The 5,124-nt window shown below is 39.9% G+C and overlaps 1 long non-coding RNA gene across 1 annotated transcript; it reads right to left on the bottom strand.

The window, feature by feature from the left end:
* Positions 1–315: 315 nt before the first annotated feature.
* LOC120316076 lies at positions 316–4,630 on the bottom strand. The gene is made up of 3 exons (XR_005558863.1): positions 4,558–4,630; positions 3,999–4,066; positions 316–451 (listed from the first exon to the last, which is right to left on the bottom strand). It is a non-coding gene; the product is annotated as an uncharacterized LOC120316076 (long non-coding RNA).
* Between the last annotated feature and the right edge of the window lie 494 nt (positions 4,631–5,124).

The following is a 5,124-nucleotide window of genomic DNA, read 5'->3' as shown; positions in this document are numbered from 1 at the left end:
GCATGTCTGCATTCACACATATCCGGTGCTTTTTTTCTAAAAAAAAAAAAGGTGTCGGAACTCACACACGTCATACAACCCACCTTGCCTACCCTACAAGGTTCCATCCAAAAAAGGTTCCAGAACTCTGTTCTGGGCGTTCTGTGAGAAAAAAAAGCCCTGCACATATCCCTTGGATACCTTGTACAGTGTCATACCTCTTGAATTTGACATCTGGAGTGGATCAGGGGGTTGAGCAGCAGCTGCAGGTTCCAGACTACCACAACCACATAACCGCCAGTCTACCCTGGTCCATCTCGGTCACTGCACTGCACTGTTGATTGCCAATAGTGTGTTGACACCAGCAACTCGACTCCACACCAACCACCAATCTTCTAAATAGCCTCCTTGGTATCTTCAGCAGGTAAGAGGCTCTTCCTGGTCATCCTTTGTCTTCAGGTCACCAAAAAGCCTAACAAGAGCACTTTTAGTTGGGTTGGTTAAAATTCTTTGCAGACAATGTAACCCCTTTTTGGCCCAGGACAGACCATTCCCACAACCTTGCCTTTGGAAAGCCACTGCCTCGTAATTAAATAAGCACAAGAATAACATGCTTCTCCCATATGAATTTACCAAATGTTTAGTCTTCTTTAAGAGAAGAATCTGAGAAGCAGATGCTTGTTCATCATACTGAAAAAGAACTGATAAAAAAATGCATTTTTTCCTACATAGCATCAATTCACAGTTTCCAAAAGGAATGAGACCAGGACATTAAAAAAAAAATCTGAGCTTTATTGTGGATTAAAAAAAAAACACATTTTCTGAATATGACCTTAATCTAATTCCTTAGTCTACATTATCATGAATTTATCTACATCCTTGAATCATTGTGAGAGGCAGTCTTCTGAAAATATATCTCAACAAAGGTTCATCAAAAGATGAACATAATAAGACTTTTGATAAGTCTGGCGAAATATCTTTCTCTGAGATTTCCAGAAACCAACCTTCAAAGAATCTCAGTCTGCAATCCTACAGATGACAGATCACCAACATGGAACCATTGTGATATGGCCAGTTCTGATTCCATCTGCCCTAGTCAGCATGGCCTCTGACTAGTCAATATCATTAGAGAGCCAATAGCGCCAGGCTAGAAAGCAGGTGACCACAAGTTCAAATCCTGCCTTAAGCCATTAAAACCAGCTGGGTGACTTTGGATCAGTTACTCCCTCTCAGCCCAGCCCAACTCATAGAGTTGTAGAAAAAATAGAAGGAGGAAGGAGTGTTGGATGTGTTTGCTGCTTTGTGTTATTTGTAAAAATAACAAAGGTGGGACACTAAATAAACAAACAAATAAATAGGTATGTAAGTAAGTAAATAAGTAAATAAATACCTAAATAAAAAGCTCTACTGAAGTCAGTGGAATGAGGCCTGTTTGGTTTTGTCTTAAGCTTAAGTGTTCAGCTTTTTCTGGGTTGAGGGATGTATTTGGTCTCTGAATAATATGCTATAGGCTGACCTCCCAGAAGATACTGATGGGGCTAAGAGAAAGCTTAAAATGCTTTCATTTACACTTAATTAAAATTACATATTATGAATATGGTTACTCTTTAATCACATACATATTCATTTTACTTTTTACACCCTATTAAAAATAACATTAGTAAAAGAAAAATTGGTGATATCTGGGGATAGCATGTAGCCTTTTCCACAGTCCTCTTACTATATAAAGTGTATTGTAGTAGTCTTGTCTTGAGTAACAAAAGCACAAATGATAATTGGCAAGCAGATCCTCACTGGAGAGGAAGAGCTGCAGTTTCTCCTTAGAGGGTGTAATTTTGGCTACTAGGGCAACCTGACCAACTGGATCCAATGCAGATGTAAAAGCACCCGAAAACTGCAGACCTGAATCTGTCATCAACGGGATAAGGACCGCAGCAGCATGCTTACAAAGATAGATTGATACTGAACAATGATAATTATGACTGTGCATCCAGGGAGATGTTTATAACTCACTAAAATCTACCTTTTCTGTTGCTGTTGCAAGCCTATTAAATAAAGCTGTTTAACATAGAACAAAGAATTACAGCTCCTTGGAGGCCTTTCCATTCTGTAGCTCATATGGCAGAAAGCCTGTGGATCTTGATGCTCATGTTTTCTTTTCTGGGGGGAGATGCAATGAGAAATCTCTTTAGCTAGTCAATGACAACTCTTCAGAGCCTCAGCTTAACTTCTGTTAAAGTGCTTGTGGGCATCTCATACATTTATGTATTTGTTTACATTCTTAAAGGTAAAAAAGGTAAAGATTTCCCCTGACTGGTCATGTGTCATTCTACAGAGCGATGCTCATCTCTGTATCCTAGCTGAGGGAGTCAGCGTTGTCTGAGGACACTTCAATGGTCATGTAGCCAGCATGACTATATACCGAGGCATACGGAATGCTATTACCTTACCACCAAAGTTGTACCTATTTATCTACTTGCATTTGCATACTTTCAAACTGTTAGGTGGGCAGGAGTTGGGGCAAGAATGGGAGCTAATCCCATCATGCGGTACTTGGATCTTGAACTGCCAAACTTTCAATCAACAAGCCCAGCATCTTAACTGCTAGGCTGCCATGCCCCATTTATAGTCTTACTTTAGGCTTATATCCTATCCCAATCAGGGGCTCAGTTTCAGGTTAGTAATAGGCAGAGGACAACAGCATTGTTATCTGCTTAAGAAAGGAAGAGCCTGTTCTAGCTTAATATATCTATATCTATATCTGTATCTGTATCTGTACCTGTACCTCTATCTATCTATCTATCTATCTATCTATCTATCTATCTATCTATCTATCTATCTATCTATCTATCTATCTATCTATCTATCTATCTATCTATCTATCTATCTAAGGCACATGCCTGTAACAAAGCACCTAGGCAGAAACTGTCCCTTAGCCTTTGCTGAACAAACGTGAGTCAGCAAAGGGTGTCTTGGAATGTAACCAGCCAATATTTTACCTCAGGGTGTCACCAATCAACACTTTCTCTCTACCTCAGGGTGTCACCAATTAGTGTTTTTGCCTTGTCTCTTTTGTAAGCTTGCCAAAATATAAATGAGTATGTGTTGCTTTGATCAGGGTTCCTCTTTTGAGAGAGATAACCCCCTTGCTGCTGCGCAACCATAAAGGAGATATTTATTTATGTGTAAAGAAGATTGCTCTGGTCTAGTGATTTATTTGGTCAGCTGTCTCTTAGTCAATCAACTGCTGTGTGAAATAGCATGGATGGTGGTCAGCATGCGTATTATGTAGGGGTGCTGCAAGCCAGAGGTGCCAGAAGGAATGATGCTGGCTTTCAAGAATTTTTGGTTGTATGGATGCTTTACTGAATGAGCTAAAAAGTGAGCATCTGAACCTTAAACAATAATAGAGGCCTGTGATTCATGCAGCAAAGTCTAGTTTAAATAGTCGAAACTTTGATGTCATTTCAAAACACAATGACCTTGTAGCTCACAGAGACTTTTGATTTCATGTAGCAAATGTTAGTTTAATGGCAGAAACCTCTGATTTCATTAAAGAAGCCTCTGATTTCATTAATGAAATATTTTTGATTTTGAAAGATTGCTTCAGGCCAAAATTCTGGGAAAGGAACCCAAAGAATCTAATTAATTTAATAAGCTATTGGGAGTTTCAAGATGCTACAGGAACATGAATAAATACTTCCTCTCCATGTAAACAGCTTCATTACATCCGTAGAAAGCTGAAATCTGTCATTAGATTGCGGAATACTATCATGCGACAAAGTTCACCTTTATGCTTTTCTTCAACTCTTGGCTACTTTAAAGCTCTTTTACTAAACCATTTGGTTTGTCCAAACACTTTTCCGAAAGCATTTCCTATGAAAATAGGTTTAATTTTAATGCCTTCTTTTTCACACATGCACCCTACTCCAGTTCTGGATTTGTTTCTTCTATTGAAACAATAACAAAAACAAAACACCACTCACACCATTCCGGTGGAAATTATTAATTCCTCCTACCTTGAAACTGCTTTATGTTTTATGACTCAAACGTAGCTTCCCTGAACCCATGTTAAATAGGAGCAAACCTAAAACAAACAAACACATAAATAAATGCCTCAGTTGGGATTATTTCAAGCAGTGTTTGCAATGGGCCCATTACAGCGGCTGTAGCAACAACAACTGCACACAAAGATCCAATCAGTGAATGATCCAGATCAGGGGTTTTTCAACTTGGCCCTTTTATGACTTGTGGACTTCAACTCCCAGCATTGCTGGCTGAGGAATTCTGGGAGTTGAAGTCCACAAGTCATAAAAGGGCCAAGTTTGAAGACCCCTGATCCAGATAGATCTTTTAGCATGGTCATAAAGACTGTCAAGCTTGCCAGTCTCCAGGTTGACCTCTGGCCCTGGTGCAGATGGTCTACTGGGAGTTCAGTGCAGATTGAATGAGTGGCTGGCCTGCGCTCTTCCTTCTCAATGTGCCTCTTCTGCAGCTGGGCTGCTCCGCATATCGCTCCTGCTGATCATAAAAATCACAATTGATATTTCCATTAGTTATAATTTACAAAGCGATTACCTTTAATTTCTCTTTTATTGTATTTTAATGGCTTAAAATTTCTTCTTGATGAGGCTGAACAGGCAGAGATGGTTCAGGGGGAGGACTGGATGGCACTGTTCTTCTATCTTTATACCCACAGTTTGTTATAACCCTCCCCCTTTGGCATTTAATCTGATGCCAGCAGCTGCAGAGCCCTTGCCCTGACCCCAGGCAAATGGAGATGAAGGGAGGAGAACAGGAGTCACCCTGATATTATCTCTCCCGGCAACCAGGGTGGTGCTCTGTTGCCTCCGAAGCTTCCTCCTTCTGTTATGTATTCAAGATGGACAGTGATTAATATTTATATACATATGTTGTATATAGTATGTTTAACTGTGTGTTATGTATGTGTACACTTTGAGAGCAAGAAACTACATTTCATTTTTAATGTATGCCATTGTGCTCCAGTGACAATAAAGGTTCTCTCTCTCTCTCTCTCTCTCTCTCTCTCTCTCTCTCTCTCCCCCCCCCTCCCTCTCTCTCATCTAATCTCTCTCTTTCACTTCACTGCACCTTTTTTCTTGGCTAGCACCACATTTACATTAC

This window comes from Crotalus tigris, unplaced genomic scaffold, assembly GCF_016545835.1.
Source record: "Crotalus tigris isolate CLP2741 ecotype Arizona unplaced genomic scaffold, ASM1654583v1 scf7180000019227.483876, whole genome shotgun sequence".
NCBI classification, from domain to species: domain Eukaryota; kingdom Metazoa; phylum Chordata; class Lepidosauria; order Squamata; family Viperidae; genus Crotalus; species Crotalus tigris.
This window is presented reverse-complemented; position numbering and strand designations above follow the sequence as displayed.